The sequence below is a fragment of the Neofelis nebulosa genome, chromosome 18 (assembly GCF_028018385.1).
Source record: "Neofelis nebulosa isolate mNeoNeb1 chromosome 18, mNeoNeb1.pri, whole genome shotgun sequence".
Lineage (NCBI taxonomy): Eukaryota > Metazoa > Chordata > Mammalia > Carnivora > Felidae > Neofelis > Neofelis nebulosa.
Window position 1 is genome coordinate 15,742,258 of NC_080799.1, and position 26,472 is coordinate 15,768,729.

The following is a 26,472-nucleotide window of genomic DNA, read 5'->3' on the forward strand; positions in this document are numbered from 1 at the left end:
TAGACAAATTCCTTGAAGACACAAAGTACTAAAATCAATTCACAAAGAAATTCTCTGAATCAAGCTGTAACAAGTAAAAAGATTTGAATTAGTAATCAAAGCTTTCCACAAAGAAAAGTCTAAGATCAAATGACTTCACTAGTGGATACTACCAAACCTTAAGAATGAACACCAATCCTTAAATCTTCCAAAATATAGAAGAAATGCAAACACTTCCCAATTTATTCTATGAGGCCAGTTTTCCTTGATTCCAAAACTAAAGACACTACAAGAAAACTACAAAGATATATTTATCTATATACATGCAAAAACTGAGCCAAATGCCAACAAACCAAATCCAGAAACATATATAAAGGATCACAAACCATGACCAAAGGTGGATTGTCCCAGTCATGTAAGATTGTTTCAACATATGAAAATCAAGTAATGTCATACACCATATTAATAAAATAAATGACAAAAACCACACAATCATCTCAATAGGCACTGAAAAAGCACTTGACAAAATCCAACACTCTTTCATGCTAAACACAAGGAATAAGTCAGAAATAGAAGAGAACATCATCAACATGAAAAAGGACATCTAAGAACCCACAGCTAACTTCAGACTTCATGATTACCCCCTAAGATCAGCAACAAGACTGGATGTCTGCTGTACAGCAGGTTCTAGCCAAGGCGATTAGGCAAGAAAAATAAATTTAAAAGCATCCAGATTAGAAGGAAGAAGTAAGACTATCTCTCATCAGAGATGACATATCATGTATATATAAAATCCTAATAACTCATTTGGGGTGCCTGGGTGACTCAGTTGGTTAAGCGTCCAACTCTTGATTTCAGCTCAGATCATGATCTTGTGCTTTGTGGGTTCAAGCCCTACATCGGGCTCTTTGCTGGCAGCATGGAGCCTGCTTGGGATTCTGTCTCCCTCTCTTTCTGCCCCTCCCCCCTCATGCATGCACATGCTCTCTCTCTCTCTCTCTCTCTCTTTCTCTCTCCCTCATATTTTTTAAAAAATCCTAATAACTCATTAAAAAAACTATCAGATTATAGTTTTTTTAATGAGTTACTAGGATTTTTTAAATCCTGAACTGTTAAATGAGTTCAGGATGGTTGCAAGATACAGGACTAATGTACAGAACTCAACTGTATTTCTTTGGGCAGGGGAGGGGCAGAGAGAGAGAGAGAGAGAGAGAGAGAGAGAGAGAGAGAATCTTAAGCAGGCTTCACATCCAGCGTAGAGCCCATGACCCTGAGATCATGACCTGAGCCAAAATTAAGAGTCAGATGGTCAACTGACTCAACCACTCAGGCACCCCTCAACTGTGTTTCTATGTGCTAACAATAACAATACAAAAATGGAATTAAGAAAACAATTCCATTTGCAATAGCATCAGAAGAATAAAATATTAAGTAACAAATTTTACCAAAAAATGCAAGACTTGAACATGGAAAACTAGAAGAGATTATATATGTTATTGAAAGAAATTTAAGATCTAAATAAATGAAAACACATTTCATGTTCTTGGACTGGAAGGCTAATACTGTTAAGATAGCAATATTCCTCAAATTGATCTACAGGTTCCATGCAATCCCTACCAAATTCCAACTAGGTAAGAGTGCCAAGACAATTAAAAGTGGGAAAGAATAGGTTTTTTTCAACACATGGTACTGAGATAACTGAATATCTATAAGCAAAAAGATAAAGTTAGACCCGTATCTCACACCATATACAAAATTCACAAAAAAAGAACAAACACCTAAATGTAAGAGCTAAAACTATAACACTCTTGGAAGAAAACATAAGATTAAATTTTCATGACCTTGAATCAGGCAATGGTTTCTTAAATATGAAACCTAAAGGGTGCGCCTGGGTGGCTCAGTAGGTGGAGCATGCAACTCTGGATCTTGGGGTCATAAGGCCCACATTGGGCATGGAGCCTAACAACAAAACAAAACAAAACAAAACAAAAACCACAAGCAACAAAAAGAAAAATGATAAATTGAACTTCATCAAAATTAAACACCTTTGTGCTTCGAAGGGTACCATCAAGAAAGTTAAATGACACCCAAAGAATGGGATATTTGTATTTGCAAATCATATAACTGGTAAGTATCTAGAATTATAAAGAAATCCCACAACAATAAAAAGACTACTTAATTTTAAAATAGGCAAAGGAATAGAGATTTCTCTAAATATATACAAATAGCCAGAAAGTACATGAAAAGATGCTCATCATCATTACCCATCAGGGAAATGCAACTGGAGCCCCAAAGTATTACTTCACCCATTGGGATGGCTATAATCAAAGAGTCAGGGAACAAGTGTTAAGGAGGACTTTGAGAAATTGGAACATTCATACATTGCTGGCAGAAATATGAAATGGGGCAGCCACTTTGGAAAACAGTCTGGCAATTGCTCAAAATGTTACACTTAGAGTCCTAGAGTTACCATATGACCCAGCAATTCATGTCCACACAAAAACTTGTACAAAAATATTCATAGCAGCATTACTGATAAGAGCCAAAAGTGGAAACAATCTGAATACCTATTAACTGATTAATGAATTAAAAAAAAAATGGTATGTCCATAAAATGGAATATTATTCAGCAATAAAAAGAAACAAAATACCGGTACATTCTACAACATGGAAGAACACTGTAAACCTTAAGCTAAGTGAACCAGTAACAAAAGAGTACATATTATATTTTTACATTTACATGAAATGTCTAGAATAGGCAAATCTACAGAGCCAGAAAATAGATCAGTAATTTCTTAGAGATGGAGGGGATAATAAATGGGACAGTTGGGGGTGACAGGTAAGGAGTGCACAGTTTCTCTGTGGGGTAATGAAAATGTTCTAAAATTGATTGTAGTAATGAATGCACAACTCTGTAAATATACTAAAAAATCTTATAACTTAAATGGGCAAACGTATGGTATGTGATTTATAACTCAAGTTGTTACCCAAAAAAAAGTAGGCTAAGACCTACACACTAAACCTCTTAGGGTGACTGCTTACTAAAACAGAAAATTTTAATAGGATCCAGAGTCTCCAACAAAACATCAAAAATGTCTAGGATACAATAAAAAGTCAATCATCATACCACGAACCAGGAAAACACAGCTTGAATAAATAAAAGACAATTAACAAACACTAATACCACACATGAATCAGATGTTAGAATTACCTGACAAGGATCTGAATTTTTTTAAACTTTTTTTTAAGTTTATTTATTTTGAGAGAGAGAGAAAAAAAGAAAGCAAGAGCACAAGTGGGGGAGGGCCAGAGAGAAAAATCCCAAGCAGGCTCTGTTCTGCCAACACAGAGCCTGACTCAGGGCTCCAACTCATGATGTGAGATCTTGACCTAAGCCAGAATGAAGAGTCAGAGGCTTAACTGACTGAGCCACCCAGGCGCCCCACCTGACAAGAATTTTAAAGCAGCCATCATGTTTTAATGAGCATTGAGCTATACAACTGAAACAAACAACAAAATAAAAAATCTTAAAAAAAAATAGAAGATACAGAAAAGAACCAAATGGAAATTACAGAACTGCAAAATAACATAACCAACACAAAAAGTCACTAGATGGGCTCAATCGCAGAATGAATACAACAGAGGCAAAAATGAGTCAAGCTGAAACTGGAAGCAGCACAATAAAAGTGAAGAGATCTAAACAAAAGAGAAAAAAATAATGCCTCCCGCACTGTAGGACAATCACAAAAGTTCTAAGATTTGTATTCTCACAGAGAAAGAAAGGAGAAAAAGAGTGCTAATAAATTATTCCAAAAATGGCTGAAACATCCAAAATTTGGCAAAACTCATGAACTTAACAGTTCAAAAACCTAAAAGAACTGCAAATAGGATAAACTCAAACAAATTCATGCCAAGATATATCATACTTACACTTATGAAAACTAAAGACAAAGAAAAAACCTTGAAAGCAACCAGGGAGAAAGGATACGTCACCTGTAGGGAAACACGAATTCCAACGATAGAGGGTTTCTCATCTGAAATCATGGAGGTGTCAAGGAAGTGGCACAATATTTTCAAGTGCTAAAAGTAAAGAACTGTCCATCACAAATTCTACAAACAGAAATAGCAAGAAAATCTTAAGAAAACTAAAGAACAAAAGAAGACAACTCTATTGTTTAAATATTAATTCTAACTTATTACAAAGTATACAAGTACCATTATATGAGCAATTACAAGTTTTTCTTATAATAGTAATTAAATATTTGGGAATTACCGATTTCCCCCTCACCATCACCAATGCCAATGAGATTCATATATGTAGATGGCTTCCCTATTTCCTTAATTCTCTTAAAAAGAAATAGTTCTGCCACTATTCAAGATCTTTTATCAATTTAACAGTTCTGTTCTACTTGAAAAATCCAAAGCTTATGAGCCTAAAATCAGAGCTATTTGTTTAAAAAAGATGGAAGATACATTATGTCTCAACCATCCATAAAGTCTATTTTTTTTTAATTTTGTTTTTTTTAACGTTTATTTATTTTTGAGACAGAGAGAGACACAGCATGAACAGGGAGGGGCAGAGAGAGAGGGAGACACAGAATCAGAAGCAAGCTCCAGGCTCTGAGCCATCAGCCCAGAGCCGATGCAGGGCTCGAACTCACAGACCGCAAGATCATGACCTGAGCTGAAGTCGGACGCTTAACCGACTGAGCCACCCAGGCGCCCCAGAAATAGTATCTCCTAAAGAGGAAGTCCTGAATGAACCTCTATAATCATGTAACAGCTTAACCATCTTAAAAGCCAAATCCTAAGAGCAAATAATATTTATCTTAATCCACTCTAATTTATAAAGAGTGTGTGTGTGTGGTTTTTTTTAAACAAGAATGACTATGCAAGTATGACTAGTGACCTGTTAAGCAGCCAAGAAAGAAACAGATGGTCATCTTGCAAAACTGTAAATTCAAGATCTGTTTCACATTATTTACCAACTGATTCACTGAACTAATTTTTTATCAAGTTTGTAAAATATACTAAGTACTGTACAAGGCAGTGACAAAAAAATAAATAAGGTACTACCATACTGTGATATAAGAATCACATAACAGAGTATATATTAGGTCCTCATCCCTGGCTCCTGGCACAGAGCTCCTAAAACCTTTGGAATTTCTTGATGGGGTTGGAGGAGCATCTTTTGTTATTCATAATAAGCCCCTTTCAACCATATCTTGGGGGATGGGGGCTGGTTGCCAGAAGAACCAACCCCTGACCTCAGAATGGGGGAAAGGGGCTGCAGATAGAGTTTATCCCCATCGACCAATGATTATGCCTACATAATGAAGCCTCCATAAACTCTAACTGAAGGGATTCAGAGACCTTCTGGATTGGTGAACACATGGATGTGCCCGGATGGTGCCCCCAGAGAAGGCATGGAAGTTCATGGAGGTCCCATACCCCTTCCCACAAGAGATGCCTTAGGTATCTCTTCCATTTGCTGTTCCTGAGTTATATCCTTTCTAATGAGCAGGTAATGGTTAAGTAAGAGCTTCCCAGAGTTCTGTGAGCCATTATAGCAAATAACTGACCTGGGTTGTGGGAAGCCCCAGTTTACAGCCAGTTAGACCGAAGTACAGGTCATGACCTGGGACTTGCAACTGGCATGGGGGGGGCGGGGAGGAGGACAGGCAGAGGCTAAAGTCTTAATGTGTGGGATCTGCACTAACTCTAGGTAGGTGGTGCCATAATTGGGTTAAATTATAGAACACCAGTTGGTGTTTGGAGGGTCGGAGAATTGTAAAGGGAAAGCCCACATATTTGGTGTCAGAAGTGTTGTGAGTAGTGTAGAAGAGACATAGCTTACCTTCAGGCGTGATCCTAGACCTCAAGGAACTCCTAGTCATGAGAAAAATGGGCCCACGAGCAATAATTTAAATAAAATGATATGTACTATAATAGGTATGTCTACCAAGTGCCAGGAAAGTAAGCAACTAACCACGCCAACAAAGTGACATTTATGCTGATTTTTAAATACTATAGTATTATAGTTAAATACTATAGTTCTCAGGGTTCTATCAGTTCCTCTTAAGCTCTCCCCCTAGTTCTCCACCCTAGCTGCACATTACAGTCACATGGGAAACATGTTTTTTTTTTAATTAAAAAAATTTTTTTTAAGTTTATTTATTTTGAGCGGGGTTTGGGGGGCACCTGGGTGGCTCAGTCGGTTAAGCGTCTGGCTTTGGCTCAGGTCATGATCTCGCGGTTCATGGGTTTGAGCCCTGCATCGGGCTCTGTGCTGACAGCTCAGAGTCTGGAGCCTGCTTCGGATTCTGTGTCTCCCCTTCTCTCTTCCCCTCCCCTGCTCATGCTCTGTCTTACTCTCTCTCAAGAATAAACTTAAAAAAAAAATTGTTTTTTTGAGAGAGAGAGCAGGGGAGAGGCAGAGAGGGAGAATCCCAAGCAGGCTGTGCACCATCAACACGGAGCCTGACATGGAGCTCAGAACCACGAAATCATGACCTGAGCTGAAACCAAGAGTCCAGCATTTAACCAACTGAGCCACTCAGGTACCCCAGGAAGCATTTTTTAAATGACAATGTCTGGTCCCAGAGCAAATCGACTGAATCAGAATCTCTGTGGAAGCCTGCATCCCCTCATCCTTACCCTTTAAAAGCTATCCAGGTGGTTTCATAAAGTAGTGCCTGGGTTAAAAATGACCAACTCCATTTGAGAAAAACATAACCCAGGCTTCAACCAATCTTCTGGCAATGAGGAAAGAAAAAGATTTCAAGTAGAAACAATATGAGCTATAACAGAGTTACTGTGAGGAGAGAAGAGGATTCTAAGGTTTCTAGGATGAAGGCCTAAAACGGAACAAGAAATGTTTATATGTGCTTGAGGGAGCTATGTGAGTAAAGGGAAGGGAAAGGAAAAGATAACCAAGTTTGGAGCATTCACTATCCAAGTTTAGCTTTCCAATAGACAAATGAAAATAAAGAACACTTGAAATTCAAGAAAAATGGGGACCAAATACACATCTTTGAAAACCATAAATACAGCACTATTTGAAGCCATGAAAGGAGGTATAATCACACAAGGAAATTAGAGAAAAGAACATAAACCGAAACTCTAGTGAATATCATGTTAATCGGAGAAAATGAAAAAGAGGGAAGCGTCAAGGGAAGGTTTTTGTTTTTGTTTTTGTTTTTGTTTTGGAAGGTGGAAATCTGAGCATGTACGCAGGCTGAGGTAAAAAATGACAATGCAGAGATCAAAGATGTTAGTTTTAGAAAGGAGGACCCTTCTTTGATAAAAGGAAAGGAGATCAGAAATCAGATAGGCATAGGCACACAGAAAAATGATAGAATTTTAGTAGTCAGGGCTGAAGTTCACCAATTTCTTCTGTGAATTTTCTGCTTATTGCAAAATAAGCAATGAAAAACATCCAGTAGGACACCGAGAGGAGAATGGTAAAAATCTACAAACAGCCATTTAGGTTTTAGTACATAAGATTAGCCTAGGGGAAAGTCAAAGCATCTCCAGCCAGTGAGAGTAAAGTCAGAATCCAGAAGTTTAGAACAGCATCAGCAGCTCACTTACATGATTTTCTCCAGTCTGCTCTGGAGATCCTAGGAGCAGAAAAAACCAACTGTTTGATTCATCCTGACTTGGAGACCATCAGAGCACATGCAGCAAGAATGCTTGAAGCCAGTAACATTGTTTTTATACTTCTAAAAAGTTACATTTTTATTTCACTCTTAAAAAAGAAAGAAAAAAAAAAAAAAGACAAGGCTGTAGCTACTTCCTTGGGTTGCCAGAGTGTTTGGGAAAGTGAGGGATAATTACTTTCACTCCTACAGCACTTGTCAGAACTTTCGCTCCTAAGCATTTTTGATCCCTTCAAGAGCTGATTCCCAAAATTCTAAACCTGATTCCTCTAAGCTCTTAAAGGATGAAAATTCATTGCAGGATTGGACTATCCAACTGAGAGAGAAACAAGTGAAATACTTCTTACATACAACGCTGTATTCTGGCTAGTAGGTAAACACTGCTGATTGAAGGTGGGAGGTGATAAGGGAGTGATTATATTTGAGGCTCCCTAAGAATCATTTACAAAGCCCATTAATATAAAACAATACTTAACACAAAGATTGCAGAATTCAGGGTTGGTTTTTTTTCCCCCTGAATATATACAGTGAGTAAATAATTGACAATTTAATCTCTTTCTCACACTCGGAGTTCACTAATTTGTCCTGCCATCTACCGCACCACTCTTCAAGGAGCGGGAAGAATCCCTCCGGATACTGAACCTCTTGCTACGACCATCTGGAGAGTACAGAGACCTGAAGGAGGAAGAGACTAACACGCGCGAGCATCCACTATGTGGCAGGCCTACTGTGTGCCAGGCTCTGGGCAAGACACTTTACATGTTATGCGTGCAGGTCACTGAAAGACGAATTATGATGTTCAAACTACGGATCTGGCGTTCAGGAGGGTATTAGAGTGTCTGAAGGTTTAAGTGTAAAGGAAAAGAAGTGTTAGTGACCGTGGCTGATGAAAGTGAGGGAAAAAGAGGCGAGTTGGGAAAGGAAGGCATCTGAGAGCAAAAGGGCAAAACCCAGGGGCATGGGGGGGATGGGGGGCGACTGGAAGGTACGGAGGACACGGCAATATGGGGCAGGCATGAGGGTGAGTCTGTGGAAGCGAAGCCGGGGTACAAGTGAAGGCAAAAGTCTGATCTGATCCCGGCGGGATGGGCGGCGGGCGAGGGGTGGGGTGGGGAGGTGGGTCTCATCCCGGGAAGGCGCCCCAAAGGACTGCAGGGGCTGGGAAACGGTGCCAGCGCTACGAAAGGGGAGGGGACGGAGAGGGGAGGGGGCGGCGGGGGGATGACCACGGCGGGGACGAGGCGGAGGACTGCGAAGCGGAGACCGGGAAACGCAGGCGCTGGGGGAAGGGGAGCGGGTGTGGGTGCAGGAGCCGGCAGGCCAGGGCGAGGGGCGCCGCGCTCGGGGGGCGGGGCTGGACAACTGCCCGCAGGGAGATGGGGAGACGTGCGGGCAGGAGGTGACGCGCAGCCAAGGGATGTCAGGACCGAGCCGCCCGGGGCCCGGAGCCATGTGGGCGGCGGCGGGAAGGCAGCGGGGCCGGGGAGGCGCTCCGAGCCGGGCCACAGGGAGCGCAGCGTTCCCCTTACCTGGGTTGAGTGAGGAGCCGCCGCGCCGCCTCGTTAGCATCCTGCGCTCAGCCGCTTCTCCCACTGCCCTAGGTGGGGGCCATTCCACCCGCCCCGGGAGCCCCCCTTCACCGCCAGGCGCCAGCTGCTGCCAGCCCGGCCCGGCCCCGCGGAGCAGCGCCGACGCGACCCGCGCCCGCAGCCGCCTCAGCAGCGACTCCCGCCGTGGCTGCCTCAGCCCCTGCCGCCAGCCTCTCGTGTGGGCCTGGGATCACAAGTGTGCCACGATTGGTTGCCGCACGCCCGGCCCGGGAGATGTGTCGGCTTCTGTGATTGGTGGGTTTCCCTAGATGCCGCCCGCGGGAGGTGGTACTGGGAATAGCGCCGGGTCTTGCAGGCGTTGAAGGGCGGGATGGGTTTGACGTCGCGGCTGGACGGGCGCCTCTGCGTCCCTGCGTGTGCTCGCTCCGCGAGAGGGCTCCGAGCAGCCACCTGCCCGGACGGGTTGTTGCCCTAGCAACGGCGCACTTGACCTGGCTGGAGGGGAGCTGCGCAAGGGGTGCGGACCACGCCGCCTTAACCCCCACGTGGGCAGCCTTCATCGGTGAAACCCTGCCGCCGGACAAGAAAAGGAGCTTTTCCAAGAAATCTTCTTTTTGCATGTCCACTGCTTCAGATACCACCCCTCTGGCCGCTGCTGGCGGAGGAGCTTTCATCTCATAGGAGATATAACTCAAGAACAGATATCAAATTCACACAATATTGCATTCCACACAAAAAGTGTAAGTGAGTGACTGGAGATTCTGTCCCAACCATAGGGATGGGGAACTGATACTTGAGAGAAAGAAGTGAAAGCTGGGATTGGAGAAGAGGCAAAGGGAAGACAAACGTTGTGGAGAGGGCTGACATTTCCCACCTGAAAATTAAGAGTTCATGTTTATGTCAGTTAGGAACTGACATATCCATACCAGATTCTGTCAAAGCAATTATTTCACTTCTATAAACTGTGGAACAAGATTCAAAATGAAGTAAGCATTGCCAAAGGGTCACTGTCAATAGAGTCTAGAGCACATTGAGGAAATTTTTTGCCTAGTGCAATTCTGGGAATACCTCAAACGTTTTACTTTTGTCCATTGAACTTTGGACTTTTGTCAATTGCAACTTGTCAGTGTCAACTCCACTGTCTCCTCCCATTCATCCTTCCACTTTGGACTGAAAGAGAAAATGTTAACACCTGGTAGCTAAAAAGTAAATCATGCATTAGATTTTAAGTTTAAGGTCTGCTAGCAACAATCATAATATTAAAAAAAAAAAAAAAGTTATGTAACCTTGTGGCTTTTGCTTTTATAAGCCTGATCTGCTTCCTTGAAATTCAGAGCACAACTTCAACTTCAGTGGACTCCATGTCTCCCTGAAATAAATGCTTTGATTGCTTTATATCCTCTTCTTGAAGGACAGAACATAGATTGCAAAAAGCATGGGCTCAGGAATCTAACATCTTTGTTCAAAATTCCTGTCTACCATATTGGAATGTTTTGCTACCTGCGGAATGAGATCTATAGAATATGTATCAGAGAGTTGCAGGTGTGTTCATGTGAGGCCACACAAAAACTTGTACATGAATGCTCATAGCAACATTATTCATAATAGCTGATAAAGTGACAAGAACCCAAATGTCCATCAACTGATTAATAAACAAAATTTAGTATATCCATACAATGAAATATTATCCAGCCATAAAAAAGAGTGAAGTCTAGGGTGCCTGAGTAGCTCAGTCGGTTAAGCCTCTGACGTTTGATTTTGGTTCAGGTCATTATCTCACCGTTCATGAGTTCGAGCCCCACATCAGGCTCTGCGCTGACGTGGCAGAGCTTGCTTGGGATTCTGTCTCCCTCTCTCTCTGCCTCTCCCCCACTTGCTCTCTTCTCTGTCTCTCTCTTTCAAAAAAAAAAAAAAAAAGGAATGAAGTTCTGATATGTGCTACAATGTGGATGAATCTTGAAAATATTATGCTCAGTGAAAGAAAATATTCACAAAGACCCCATAACATATGAGTCCATTTATAGAAAAATGTCCAAAATAGGTAAATCCAAAGCGACAGCAAGTAGATTAGTAAATGTCTTGGGCTGAGGAGGCTGAGGAAAATGGGAAGTGACTGCTAATGGATATGGGGTTCCTTTGGGGGCAATTGATGAAAATGTCCTAAAATTGATTGTGTGATGGTTACACAGTGTTGTGCATATACTAAGAACCATTGAATTGTGTACTTTATTTTTTTAAAATATATATTTTTTGGGGCGCCTGGGTGGCGCAGTCGGTTAAGCGTCCGACTTCAGCCAGGTCACGATCTCGCGGTCCGTGAGTTCGAGCCCCGCGTCAGGCTCTGGGCTGATGGCTCGGAGCCTGGAGCCTGTTTCCGATTCTGTGTCTCCCTCTCTCTCTGCCCCTCCCCCGTTCATGCTCTGTCTCTCTCTGTCCCAAAAATAAATAAAAAATGTTGAAAAAAAAAATTAAAATATATATTTTTTAACGTTTATTTATTTTTGAGACAGAGAGAGACAGAGCATGAACGGGGGAGGGGCAGAGAGAGAGGGAGACACAGAATCGGAAACAGGCTCCAGGCTCCGAGCCATCAGCCCAGAGCCCGACACGGGGCTCGAACTCACGGACCCAAGATCATGACCTGAGTCGAAGTCGGACGCCTAACCGACTGAGCCACCCAGGCACCCCGAATTGTGTACTTTAAATAGGGGATGAATTATATCTCAGTAAAGCTGTTACTTTTATTAAAGATTTTATTTTTAAGTAATCTGTATACCCAACATGGGGCTCAAACCCACACCCCCAAGATCAAGAGTCACATGCTCTATGAACTGAACCAGCCAGGCACCCCAAAGCTGTTACATTTTTAAAAAACAAAATGAGAGATGCCTGAGTGGCTCAGTTGGTTAAGCAGCTGACTTTGGCTCAGGTCATAATCTCATGGTTCGTGAGTTCAAGCCCCTCATCAAGCTTCCTGCTGTCAGCGTGGAGCCCACTTCAGATCCTCTGTCTGCTCCCCCCACCCCACTCTGCCCTTCCCTCACTTGCTCTCTCTCTCTCTCAAAAATAAACATTTAAAAATAAATAAATAAAATGAGATAACAAACCTCTGAAAGCTCCTGGCTCTGGTGCCTCTCTAACAAGGGCTCAGCATATCTAAGTTTGTTTTCTCTTTATTCAGTTAGCAAAATCTTTTTTTAAAGTTTATTTATTTTGACAGAGAGAGAAAGAGAGAGAGAGAATCCCAAGCAGACTCCATGAAGACAGCACAGAGCCCAACGAGGGGCTCCATGTCACAAACTGTGAGATCGCAACCTGAGCCAAGATCAAGAGCTGGACATTTAACCAACTGAGCCACCCAGGTGTCCCAAGTTAGTAAAATCTTGTAAGCAACTTGATCTGAGGAAATTTAAACAAATACCTACCCTGAAAATTTTCTTTGGAACATTTGTTTGTTTATTTATTTTGAGAGAGAGCACGCACAGAGGGGACGGGCAGAGAGAGGGAGAGAGAGAATCCCAAGCAGGCTTGCTGCTGTCAGCACAGAGCCGGACATGGGGCTCGAACTAATGATCCATGAGATCATGACCTCAGCCGAAACCAAAAGTCAGATGCTTAACCAACTGAGCCACCCAGGTGCCCCTGGAACATTTAAATCTGATGAAGAACATGCTCAGATTTGTCCCTAGCTGCTTTGGAGCAGAAGAAATGGACCACTAGGATTACAAAGCTTAGCCAAAGAAAATGAGCAAGATTAGCAGGCCGAGAGCAAGAGGAGAGGGAAGGAAGGAGATAGCACTCCTCAAAGTGATTATAGATAGACCCAAGGGCTGCCCCCCAAATCCAATCTTTCAACAAATTAAGGGCTATGTCCCCCATTCCACTTCCTGCATTCTAGACCCCTTCAAGAAAAGTGTTTACCATGGCCTGGAGCCGCTGCCAGTCCCTCTCCACAAAACAGAATTGCAACTGAGGTGACCCTTCATACGGCCCCCAAAATACTTCACCCAACTACAAGACCTGAAGAAAAACTGAGGAGCGCCTGGGTGGCTTGGTCAGTTAAGTGTCCAACTCTTGATTTCAGCTCAGGTCATGATCTTATGGTTTGTGGGATAGAGCCCTGCGTTGGACTCCACACTGACAGCACAGAGCCTGCTTGGGATTCTCTCTCTCCCTTTCTCTCTGCTCTCTGTCTCTCTCTCTCTCTCTCAAAATAAATAAATAAACTTAAAAAAAAAAAAAAGAAAACTGAGTAGCCAGGTGAGGGATGGTGCTTGTATCTTACCTATTAAACTGTGAGAACAAATTCTAGACGGGACTTTGGTAAGAACGGGACACAAATCCCTTCAGTGAAATCTGGCAGGGAGGTTGACCTTCCTTCCTGTCATGTGATGGGATGTCTCCCTGAGCAAGACAGCTTTAGGTGACCCAAGAGCCACACTGTAGAAAGTAGCCAGAAGCAAGGAGCTGCTTGAAGTGAAGTGAAGCTCAGAGCCCTTTGGAAACAAGTTTTTCTGCTCTCTAAATCTACCTCCAATCCATGTAGTATATCTTAAGAAAAAAGACTCCAGGGACACCTGGATGACTCTGTCAAGCATCTGACTCTTGATTTCAGCTCAGGTCACGATCTCACAATTCGTAAAATCAAGCCAGTACGGACCCTCTTGGGATTCTCTCTCTCCCTCTCTCTCTGCCCCTCCCCAGCTCACACTCTCTCTCCCTCTCTGTCCAAATAAATAAATAAACTTTAAAAAGAGAAAAGCTTCAAAGTACACTCTTAAGTGAAAAGAACAAAGTTAAGAGCAGTGTATATAATATGCCCATTTGCAATTTTTAAAAGTACACACGCATGCCTATGATTTTCAGAAATAACCTCTGGAAGGGCACACAGTAAACTGTAGCAGTGGCTCTTTCTGGCTGGAAACCTGAGGGACCTGGGGACAGGAGCGAGAAAGAGACTTATTTTTCACTGTATCTATATACTTTGGCACTTTTTGAAATTTTGCGTCATGTGCTTGGATTACCTATTTAAAATAAATAAAGTCAGAATTTAAAAACCCCTCTTCTGCAAAACTCACCACTGAAGCCTATATGAACATCTGGTTCTCATGACATGTATATTGCTTTGTGTAATTTTTTAAGCCGCGTACTCGGTACGCATATTCTGAACAAGCTGTATCTATTTTCCCTCCCCAGCTTTACCTCCTTCAGGTGATCTCTCCTCAGATAAGCTCCCCTGAGGGCATGGACAGCGTCACCCCGACCAATCCACAGGCAATTCAAAGGACTCAGAGTTTGTTTCTTCCAAACAGCCTGGGCAGCCCCCACAGCCCCAAGGAAAGGGAGGAGGTGGGCACCTCCAGTGACAGCCTGGAAGCCAGTGACAGCCTGGAAGCCACTGCCCTGTAAGGCCAGCCTTGCACAGCTTCCGCCTCGGGGATTCATCTCCTGGGAAGGCCTGGCCCAGGGTGAGGACTCCTTAACACAGTAATCTCACCTCCCGCAAGGAAAGTCCGTGCACCCCACCCAGCAACGTTCAGGCAGCACAGCCCTCCACCACGTCTACCTGGGGGGATTGTTGGCTTTGGTTTGGTTCCAGATCTGCTGGAAGGCAGCAGATCTCCCTTCATGGCATTGCCATTCTGGAATCTGGCATGGGGAGAGGATGGTGCCGAGGTGAGAGGTGGAAGGGAGGTGGAGGCCCTCAGAAATGGAAAATAGGAGAAGAGAAGCATGCCAGGTCCCACTTTATTATCCTCTCTCTGAGTCCAAGGGAGCTGGAAATGAGGGTCAGGAGCAAGGGGTTTGGAAACAGAATGGAGACGACACACTACCTTTGCAGTTCAAGGTGAAGGAGCCTGGATCTCTCAGAGGCATGCGTATGGCTGTGGGAGAAAGGGTGGGGAGTGGAGAGCTGGGGACAAAAGGAGGTCTCAAGGATAAGGACAGAAATGGTAATGACAGGAGATGGCTGGGTCTGCCCAGCCCTCTGTCCTGTCCCCAGCACAGGGCCTCACATGCACTGAGTGAATGGATGAGTGAATGAATAGACACAGAAAGAGCAAAAGCTGCAGCTGTCAACGAAGGCCACCAAGGCAAAGCAGAGGGGGGGGACACGGGGAAGAGAACAGGAGGGCACTCAGGGTCCTCCCTGGGAGGGCAGAGAGATTCAGAGTGTGGGCTCCAGAGGCAAAAATCCTTGAAAGGGACGTGAGAGTTAAATTAAACTTTCACCCAACCTAAAGTGACCCCAAAGCCCTGGCTGACCTGGGACAAAATGAAACACTTACCTGCAAATAGCATCAAAGGGCTAATGTGCTGCAGGAGACACCTCACAATTCTCTCGAAGCTTGGGAGATAGAGGGATTTGAGACAAAAAAGAAAATGGTGATACGAGTTAAAGAAAAGGAAAAGAAAAGAGCATGCCTCCTCTCTTTCCCCACCCCTAGCTCTAGGAAAACTGGCCAGGTCAGGCCCCTCAGCCACATCATCATTTTTAAAATGAGAATCCAGCACAGCCTATGAGCAGACATTTTCCAAATGGCTACAGAATTCCTGCACCTTCCAAAAATACCTCTTCATGGAATTCCTGCCAGGGAGCGAGGGCCACATGCCCAGGCTGGAACCAACCAACTGGGCTTCCCGAGCCCAGGAGCTACTACCGGCGTGCTCTGCAAACCCTAGATACAGGAGATGCCCACTGTTCCATGGGTAAACCCAGCCAGACAGCTGCTGGTGCTGAGCCGAAGACAGGAGCAAAGCATCTTCTAGCCCCACTTATGACAAAAGAGATTATGGGACTTCCAGGAGTGACTTTCAAGCCTCGCTGTGCCTATAAACCACCTGTGCAGCTTTGTAAGCTAGACACCAAGCCTCTCATCAGTTATATCGAGCAGAAGCCCTGGGGGAAGGGTCTCCTCACCCCGGGGGGCAGACAGGGACTGGAGTAGCGACTGGGAGGTGGCATCAGGGGGACTTGAGAGAGGCTAGTCACTGATACTCTGTTTCCTGACCTGGAAATTAACCCAGTTTATTCACTTTGTGAAAATCCATCAAACTATACTCACATGTGCACTTTTCTGTAAGTTACACTTCATTTTTTTACAAGCTGCCAGATAAATTCTACTGGCCTACCTGGTTCGAGAACCCCTGAGTCAGAGGTCCAGGTTGAGGGCCTTAGGTTAAGCTAGGGATGCTGAGTGCTTTGGGGTATGGGTTGCAGTAGCTACAGGGATCTGCCTCTACTCTTAGGCAAGTCTCTGACTTTCAGGGGAGAGAGGCTCCAGGGAATAGAGGGGCCTCAGGCGGGAGGTGCACTAGGGAATAGGCCTGTGCCCACGGATGCTGACTACTGACACCAGTGCAGACCAGGAACATCTGCCAAGCCTAGTGACTTGTCCTGCACTCGGCTTGGGCAGGCCTCCGTGACCTAATTCAAGAGGGCCATTTTCTCCTGTGGCTTTGGGTTTCCTTCCCCAGTTAAATAGGCTGCAGAGACTTCCAGCTTCTTGCCACCTGCCTAGGTCTCTTTCCCAGGGCAATCAGCTTCTTGGAACGATATGCTACTCCCTGCAGGATCTGGGGGATTCCAGCCCATATTTACTAATGTCTTCCACCAAGCAGTGTTCTAGCTGCTGAGGGCACAGCAATGAACAAGTCAGACCCTGCTGTCCTTATTGGCTTCTAGTTTAATGTAGAGCCTGGCATTCAATTACATGTGAAGGAGATCAGAAAACGCCACCTCAGAATCTGCCACTGTGGCTTAAGGAGTATTTTGAGGTGAAGGCAATCAAGAAGCAGAAAACTTGAGTTGTTCGTCCTCTTCCTTTCTGCTGGAAACAGGGTGTAAATTTCCCTTTTTCAAAGGAAATTTTCATTTGTAAAGATGCTCCCCCATCCTACCAGGAAGAGGAGAACGATGTGGAGTTAACTCATCACCTCCTCATCTCTTGAATCGGAATAGTAAACCTTACTCTATCACCCTCATTTTCCATTAGTTTCTCCTGTATATTTAACCTATCAGACTTTGCTGCCCCTAGAAGCCCAAATCCTCCCCCTTTCCCCTATGAAGTTAAGGATATAAACCTAAGGGGTGCCTGGGTGGCCCATACTTAATAAATGGATACAGTTAAGTATCCAACTTTTGGTTTCAGCTCAGGTCATGATCTCCCAGTTGGTGGGTTCGAGCCCCACATCAGGCTCTGTGCTGACAGTGTGGAGCCTGCTTGGGATTCTTCTCTCCTCTCTTTCTGCCCCTCCCTCACTCATATTCTCTCTCTCTCTCTCTCTCTCTCAAAATAAATACACTTAAAAAAAAAACCAGAATATAAACCTTTAACTATTTAAGAAGACGACTACTTCCTTTGTTGGCTCCTTTGTGCCTGGGCAATAATGAACCTTTTCTCCTGTTGTCAGTTTAATCCTCAGGCCCCAGCCTCTGAACCTAAGAGGGTAGATGACTGCGTTGCCTTTCCCATTGCTACTTAACAGAAGCACTCAAGACTTGCTCACCACCAGTAAGCTCAGATCTCCACTTCTGTTCATTTGCTCATACACATTCTTCTACCTGCATTGACCTCATCCCAGCTCTGCCAGTGAAAATTCAGCCAACCTTCAAACATTGCAAACACCAATTCCATTCGGAAGTGTCTCATCTCTGTGACCTTTGTGACTGTGTCCTACATTATACTTTTCTTAAGAAACCCTTCCCATTCGTGGAGAATCATCTATCATGCTACTGGAAGTCATAAGAAAGCTGGAGTAGCCATACTTATATCAGAAAAACTACATATTAAACTAAAGGCTGTAACAAGAGATGAAGGGCATTATATCATAAGTACAGGGTCTATCCATCAAGAAGAGGTAATAACCATAAATGTTTATGTCCTCAGTTTGGAAGTACCTTAATATATAAATAAATTAATCATAAACATAAACAATCTTATTGGTAAGAATATGGTTATTGCAGATGACTTTAACACTCAACTTACAGCAATGGACAGATTATCTAGGTAGAAAATCAATAAAGAAACAAGGGCCCTGAATGATACACAGGACCAGATGGACTTGACAGATATATTCAGAACTTATTACCCAAAAGCAGCAGAATACACTTTCTTCTCGAGTGTACATGGAACATTCTCCAAGATAGATCACATACTGGGTCACAAAACATCCCTCAATAAATATAAAAGAATTGAGATCATACAATGCATATTTTCAGATCACAATGCTATGAAATTTGAAATCAACCACAAGAAAAAGTTTGGAAAACACCCAAATGGATGGAGGTTAAAGAACATCCTACTAAAGAATGAATTGGTCAACCAGGCAATTAAAGAAGAAATTAAAAAATATATAGAAGCAAATGAAAATGAAAACATGACAGTCCAAACCCTGTGGGATGCAGCAAAGGCAGTCCTAAGAGAAAAATACATTGCAATCCAGGACTATCTCAAGAAACAAGAAAAATCCCAAATACAAAATCTAACAGCACACCTAAAGAAACTAGAAGCAGAATGGCCAAGGCCAGCAGAAGAAGAGAAATAATAAAGATTAAAAGAAATAAACAATATAGAATAAAAAAAAACAGAACAGATCAATGAATCTAAGAGCTGTGTTTTTTTAAAAAAAAATAAACAAAATTGATAAACCCCTAGCCAGACTTCTCAAAAAGAAAAGAGAGAGGACCCAAATAGATAAAATCATGAATGAAAAAGGACAGATCACAACCAACACCACAGAAATGCAAACAATTATCAGAGAATACTATGAAAAATTATATGCCAACAAACTAGATAACCTGGAAGAAATGGACAAATTCTTAGACACCCACACACTACCAAAAATCAAACAGGAATACATAGAAAATTTGAACAGACCCATAACAAACAAACAAAAATGAATCAGTTATCAAAAATCTCCCAATAAATAAGAGTCCTGGGCCACATGGCTTCCCAGGGGAATTCTACCAGACATTTAAAGCAGAGTTAACACTTATCCTTCTCAAGCTGTTCCAGAAAATAGAAATGGAAGGAAAGCTTCTGGACTTCTTCTATGGAGCCAGCATTACCTTGATTCCCAAACCAGACAGAAACCCCACAAAAAAGGAGAATCACAGGCCAATATCCCTGATGAATATGGATGCAAAAATTCTCAACAAGATCCTAGCAAATTGAATTCAACAGTATATTAAAAGAATAACTCACCATGATCAAGTGGGATTCATTCCTGGGCTGCAGTGCTGGTTAAATATTCACAAATCAATCAATGTGATACATTGCATTAGTAAAAGAACAGATAAGAACCATATGACCCTGTCAATAGGTACAGAAAAAACATTTGACAGCATTCTTTCTTAATAAAAACCCTCAAGAAAGTCAGGATAGAAGGAACATACCTTAACATCATAAAAGCCATTTATGAAAAGCCCACAGCTAATATCATCCTCAATGGGGAAAAACTGAGAACTTTCCCTCTGAGATCAAGAACACAACAGGGATGTCCACTCTCACCACTGTCGTTTAATGTAGTGTTGGAAGTCCTAGCCTCAGTAATCAAACAACAAAATGAAATAAAAGCATCCAAATTGGCAAAGAAGAAGTCAAACTTTCATTTTTCACAGTTGACATGATACTCTACATGGAAAACCCAAAAGACTCCACCAAAAAGCTGCTAGAACTGATATATGAATTCAGCAAAGTCTCAGGGTACAAAATCGACATACAGAAATTGGTTGCATTTCTTTTTTTTTAACTTTTTTTTTAACGTTTATTTATTTTTGAGACAGAGAGAGACAGAGCATGAACGGGGGAGGGTCAGAGAGAGAGGGAGACACAGAATTTGAAACAGGCTCCAGGCTCTGAGCAGTCAGCACAGAGCCCGATGCAGGGCTCGAACTCACGGACCGCGAGATCGTGACCTGAGCCGAAGTCAGACGCTTAACCGACTGAGCCACCCAGGCGCCCCAATTGGTTGCATTTCTATACATCAATAACGAAGCAACAGAAAGAGAAATCAAGAAATCAATCCCATTTACAAGTGCACCAAGAACCATAAAATACCTAGGAATAAATCTAACCAAAGATGTAAAAGATTTGTATGTTGAAAACTATAGAAAACTTATGAAGAAATTGAAGATACAAAGAAATGGAAAAACATTCCGTGCTCATGGATTGGAAGAACAAATATTGCTAAAATGTCAATACTACCCAAAGCAATCTACACATTCAATACAATCCCAATCAAAATTGCATCAGCATTCTCCTCAAAGCTAAAACGAACAATCCTAAAATTTGTATGGAACCACAAAAAACCCCAAATAGCCAAAGTAATGTTTTAAAAGAAAACCAAAGTGGGAGGCATCACAATCCCAGACTTTAGCCTCTACTACAAAGCTATAATCACCAAGACATTATGGTATTGGCACAAAAACAGACACATAGACCAATGGAATAGAATAGAGAACCCAGAATTGGACCCACAAATGTATGGCCAACTAATCTTTGACAAAGCAGGAAAGACTATCCAATGGAAAAGAGACAGTCTCTTTAGCAAATAGTGCTGGGAGAACTGGATAGTAACATGCAGAAGAATGAAACTGGACCACTTTCTTACACCATACACAAGAATAAACTCAAAATGGATGAAAGACCTAAATCTGAGACAGGAAGCCAGCAAAACCCTAGAGGAGAAAACAGGCAACAACCTCTTTGACCTCAGCCGCAGCAATTTCTTGCTTGACACGTCTCCAAAGACAGGGGAATTAAAAGCAAAAATGAACCATTGGGATTTCATCAAGATAAAAAGCTTCTGCTTTGCAAAGGAAACAATCAACAAAAGGCAGCTGATGGGATGGGAGAAGATATATGCAAATGGCATATGGATAAAGGATTAGTATCCAAAATCTATAAAGAACTTACCAAACTCAACACCCGAAAAACAAATAATTCAGTGAAGAAATGGGCAAAAGACATGAATAGACAGCTTTCCAAAGAAGACATCCAGATGGCTAACAGACACATGAAAAGATGCTCAACATCACTCATCATTAGGAAAATGCAAATCAAAACCACATTGAGATACCACCAAAGTGACTAAAATTAACAACTCAGGAAACAACAGATGCTGGAGAGGATGTAGAGAGATGGGAATGCTCTTGCACTGTTGGTAGGAATGCAAACTGGTACAGCCACTCTGGAAAACAGTGTAGAAGTTCCTAAAAAATTAAAAATAGAATTACCCTATGACCCAGCAAGAGCACTACCAAGAATTTATCCAAAGGATACAGGAGTGCTGATTCATAGGGGCACATGTACCCCAATGTTTATAGCAACACTATCAACAATAGCCGAAGTATGGAAAGAGCCTAAATGTCCATCAATTGAAGAATGGATAAAGAAGATGTGGTTTATATATACAATGGAATACTACTTGGCAATGACAAAGAATGAAATCCTGCCATTTGCAGCAACCTGGTTGGGACTGGAAGGTATTATGGTGAGTGAAATAAGTCAGTCAGAGGAAGACAAATATCCTACATTTTCACTCATATGTGGAACTTGAGAAACTTAGCAGAAGACCATGGGGAAGGGAAGGGGAAAAAATAGTTTCAGACAGAAAGGGAGGAAAAGCATAAGAGACTCTTAAATACAGAGAACAAACTGAGGGTTGATGGGAGGGTTGGGGGAGGGAGGAAATGGGTGATGGTCATTGAGAAGGGCACTTGTTGGGATGAGCACTGGGTGTTGTATGTAAACGAAGAATCATGGGAATCTACCCCCAAAACCAAGAGCACACTGTGTACACTGTATGTTAGCCAAGCTGACAATAAATTATATTTACAAAAAAAAAAAAGAAATTCTTCCTATTCTATTTTGCATTTTTATTCTCTGTGTATTTGTCTGGTTCTCCTCCCTCACCCTTAGCAGACAGGAAGGCACTTGGATGAGGGTGCATATTCCCCATGGCACCCAACGCTCTTCTGGCCCCATAAGAGGCCTTGGAATGTTTGTTGAGTTGGATTAAATTGAATGATGGGACAGTGTTTCCCTTAAGAATCATCACCTCACTTTGTTCTGTAATTTACAGACAAAAAGTCCTCTTGTGTTTTTTTTGAAAAATTTTAAACATAAAAAAGGGCTAAAAAGAGTACAATTAACTGCAGTATATATATATATATATATATATATATATATATATCCTTTACCAAGTGTCCAACTGGTGATTCTCCAATTGTTAACATTTGCTACCTTTGTTGGATATCTATCTGTATGTAATTATCATTGTTGTTATTGAACCATTTGATAACAAATTACAGACACTGTGTCTTATGTTCCTTTATACTTCATAGGTGTCACCTAAAAACAAGGACATTGTCTTATTCGCTGATCCAGTGAAGGAAATTTATCTAATGTATGTAATATACAGTCCATATTCAAAGTTCTAAATTGTCCCAATAATGTCCTTTATGAAAGAGGATTTCAACAACCTCCATTTTGACCTCAGTCTCTACTTTCTAATTGATTAGGTTTTTCTTTCCAGTTTATCTCTGAACTCAGGCAAAAGAGCTTGCAGGCAAAGCATCCCCTGATGGGAACCGAAAATACCTGCTAGAGCTGTAAAGACCGGACTGAGCCAGCAAGACCCTGCCTGTGACTGAGCCCAAGACAATGATCGACCTGATCTTCACTGCCCACCTGCAGGTACCCACCGAACTTTGTCCCATATTTTCCTCGTTTAAACCTGGAGGTATTTTTGGCACTTTGGAGACAGTGTTTGAGATGCTAGTGAAGCTGTCTTTCGGTGGTAGCCTCACTGAAATAAATCCCTTTCTTGTTTCACGGCCACTTGTGTCTCTGCCTTTGTCAGTGGCACGTGGCTGAAGCCCGTCTGTTTGGGACCCCAGAGCCAAGCTCTTGCACCCCTGTGCCCCGGCTACATTTACAGCTATTTTTTTTCCTTCAAATCTGCGTGTTGCCTTTAGTTATGTCACTTTTGTCTCTTTCCTCACCCTTTCTCTGTCTTCTGAGGCATACTAGTTATTTGTAAATACCTTCAAGCTGAGTTTGTCTGCTGTTTGGGGGTCAGGAACACCCCAAAGGGAAGTGCCATCATAGCAAGAGGCACACAAGGTCAGTGTTAACTTCCGGTTAAGTTAGGTTTCTCCACTGTGAAGTTAACATTTTTCCCTTTGTAAGTTACAAGTAATCTGTTGAAACTACTTAGTATTTCAGGGACTGTGGAAATATCCCATTCCCTGTCTCATGGTGATTCCTGCCTGGCCCTGCTGTTTTTGCCAGTCATTCAAGGAAAGTGGAGCTGGCCGACGCCCAGGGGCTGAGGCTGTAGCCAGATTGGACAGAGAAGGAAAAGCAACCAGGACAGGAAACTAAGCAGAAGGCAATGAAGGCATTCCGAATGCCACGCTGGGACCTGAGCTGCAGCTCACTGAAGTAGGCAGCGACGCACCCCCCTCACCCTTCAGTGTGCTTCAGGCCCCTTAGGGCTGCCACAGTGGGGCTGGCCCTTCATAGGATCACGCTCTGGAAAGGGACCAGTTTGCAGGAAGCAGAAAAACCATCCTTTCCTTCCTTATTCCCTAGTGGTCCCTGGTAATTCCCAGGGGGAAGTGCCTCAGACATATTATTTCTGGAAATTTTCCAGGGGCCCAGTGAATCTGAAGGGTTCTGGATCTCTGGGCCCTGCCTGGCCCTCCCAGCCAGGCTCCCCCATACACCCTCTGCCTGTTTGCTCCACTCCTTGCAAATATTTGCTGTGCTGTTGTACACAACCCTGTGCTGGCAGTCAGGGTGGAACGTGGGTGTGCATACCCACAGGACGCACATGGCCCCAGATAAATTGGCCATAAGCTCTTGTATGCCCAACAGAAAGTGTGTTCGCTTCCTGCGGCTGCCATAACAAATCACCACAAACCAAGTGGCTTAACACAGCAGGAATTTATTTTCACACAGTTCTGGAGGTCAGAGGTCTGAAATCAAGGTGTCAGTAGGACGTGCTCCTTCAGCAGGTCCTCTAGGGGGACACCTTCCTCGGCCTGTACAGCCTCTGGTAGCTGCAGGCATTCCGTGGCTTCCTTCACTGTATCTTCCAATTTCTGCCACTGCGGTCACATTGCCCCTCTCCTTTCACAGATAACTTGTCATTGGCTTTCAGGCAGGATCCTGCAGATACTGGATAATCCAGGCTGATCCATAGTGAGATCCTTAACTCGATTACATCTGCAAAGACCCTTTTTCCGAGTAAGGTCACATTCACAGGTTCTGGGGGTTCATACATATCTTTCGGGGCAGGAGGCACCATGACAGATGGATCCCACTACAGATGGATCCATGTACTTTCTTCTTCTATTCTACACAAATGGTAATTTTCCAAATGTTTCTCTGAACGAATTCTAAACTCATGGCTGGAAGTCATTAAAATAGTCTCTAATGGCCCTTTGGGGCTACCCAAATATTTTTCTTCAACACACAACAAATACACACACACGCACACACACACACACACACACACACACTAATACCTACACAGAGATTTACACATTGTACAAACATGCTTTACAGAAATGTGCATGTATTCGGTACTCATTCATTTGTCACATACTGATTGAGTGCCCGCTACATGCCAGGCCCTGTGGAGCAGAGGAAACACAACAGTGAACAAGGCAGCAAGCCCACTTCTGGTTTACACTCCGGTAAAATATTTACATGCACACAATGAGAAAAATAAAAATGCAGAATACTCCAGGCTCGTACAGGCCCAGTGCTCCCAGAAGAACTAAATTCAAAAATTCTAGGCCATAGGCAGCAAAGGAGTGTGAAGGCATTGATGTAAATAACCAAAGTACCAGCAAAGTGGTTTTTAAAACAACAAATCATCGGGGCTCCTGGGTGGCTTCGTTGGTTAAGCATCTGACTTTGGCTCAGGTCATGATCTTACAGTCTGTGAGTCTGAGCCCTGTGGCAGGCTCTGTGCTGACAGCTCAGAGCCTGAGCCTGCTTTGGATTCTGTGTCTCCCTCTGTCTCTGCCCCTCCCCCACTCATTCTCCCTTTCTCTCTCTCTCTCAAAATAAACATTTAAAAAATTTTTAAACAGCAGATCATTGATTAAGTGAAACATTTGTGAGCAGGGGTGAATCCCATTTCTGAAAGAACAAATACTGTTATGGAGGGACATGCAGTTCTGGGGTGTGAGTTAGAGGAGTCTGAACAAATGGGCCCAGCTGGGCCTTAAAACAGCCAGAGAAGGCCAGAATACACACCTATGCCAGTTTTCTGAGAACAAAAAACACTAGGCTGGATGGGGGGAAGAGAGATTGCCCACAGGAGGCAAGTGCAGGAAGCAGAGGGTCAGAAGTTGGCAATAATGTACAGACAAAGGTGAGACTAATGAATATATCATGGCATTGAAAGAGCAGACCTAGGCCAGTCGCCTAGTGACTATGTCCCTGACATGGCCGCAGAAAGAGGTTCCCGCTCAAACCTCAGACCACGCCTCCTCCCCTTGAGTAACTTATGTTTTCTAAGAAAGCAAGCTACCGATTGATGCATTCTTCCGAAGTCTGAGGTGGGAGGAAGGGGAGTGTGAAAGGCGTGGAAAGTGTGAGTAGAAGAGGGAGGGCTTCTCTCAGGGAGGGGCCAGAGGCAGGAGCCCTCAACCCTGTCCAGGCTTAGAATGACCTGGGAGCATTTTACCCCTCCCCAAACCAATTCATCAGAGTCTCTGGGGATGGTGTTTGGTGCTAGGTATTTATATAGCACAGCAAGGCTGACAGCCAATGGTTAATAGGTGACCAGTGAGAAATGTTCTGTATACACTGAGGCCAAACATGTTACAGATCCTCAGACACAGTGGTTCTTAAACTTCAGGTGCATCAGAATCTCCTGGAAGACTTGTTCAAACACAGATTGCGGAACCCCACCCCCAGAGTTTCTGATTCAGTGGGTCTGTAACCACCAGGCCCAACAGTTGCATTTTTAACAAGATCCAGGTGACGATGATAATCGCTGATCTGGGACCACACCTTGGCAGCCATTGTTCTATCCTTCCCCAGGCAATCAGCTGAGGCCATGATCCCTATAAAACCTTTGTGCTTTTGAAACCCGCTCTCTCTCTCTTTCTGGTATCTCACTGCTGTGTTGGTTCAGGTAGGGGATTGAGCTCAAGCTAGCTCAAATAAAGGCTCTTTGCTTTTGCATCGGACTCGGCTCCCTGGTGGTCTTTGGGGATCACGAATTCTGGGCATAACAGCATTACCTACTGAA

General features: G+C 43.2%; 1 protein-coding gene across 2 annotated transcripts in view; it reads right to left on the reverse strand.

Moving 5' to 3' along the window:
* TPST1 (tyrosylprotein sulfotransferase 1) overlaps positions 1 to 9,414 on the reverse strand; it is a 174,470-nt gene extending 165,056 nt beyond the window's left edge. The window contains exons 1-2 of one of the 2 annotated variants that reach the window (XM_058710767.1): positions 9,169 to 9,414; positions 3,972 to 4,088 (exon numbers count right to left, since the gene is read on the reverse strand). The gene's annotated coding sequence lies outside the window, so the exon portion shown is untranslated. The remainder of the gene's footprint in view (positions 1 to 3,971; positions 4,089 to 9,168) is intronic. The other variant, XM_058710766.1, reaches the window with a different exon arrangement.
* Positions 9,415 to 26,472: the final 17,058 nt, after the last annotated feature.